Source organism: Papaver somniferum, chromosome 2 (genome assembly GCF_003573695.1).
Source record: "Papaver somniferum cultivar HN1 chromosome 2, ASM357369v1, whole genome shotgun sequence".
Lineage (NCBI taxonomy): Eukaryota > Viridiplantae > Streptophyta > Magnoliopsida > Ranunculales > Papaveraceae > Papaver > Papaver somniferum.
In genome coordinates this window covers 140568414-140568701 of record NC_039359.1, presented here as the reverse complement: position 1 = coordinate 140568701, position 288 = coordinate 140568414, and positions in this window count along the sequence as shown.

Here is a 288-nt window from a genome sequence, read left to right as displayed (position 1 = left end):
ATTAAATCTCCACCAAGATTTTCCAAAATCTTCACAAAATCTATACAGGGAATATCGCAGGTGACACACCGTTGTCCCTGTTCGATATCCGTCCCAAACTGATTGAAATTATCGACCATACCATCCCTGTTTAGTAGAAACAAACCGGTTTCAATCCAAATCCGAGGTTTAGTCTCTCTCGAACTCCCCACAATCCTTCACATAAACTTTCGGGTTTTTAGGCCTTCCCTGTTTTCTTCTCTCCGACGATATAGCAGAAGTTAATCCAATCCAAATCCCTTACCAACC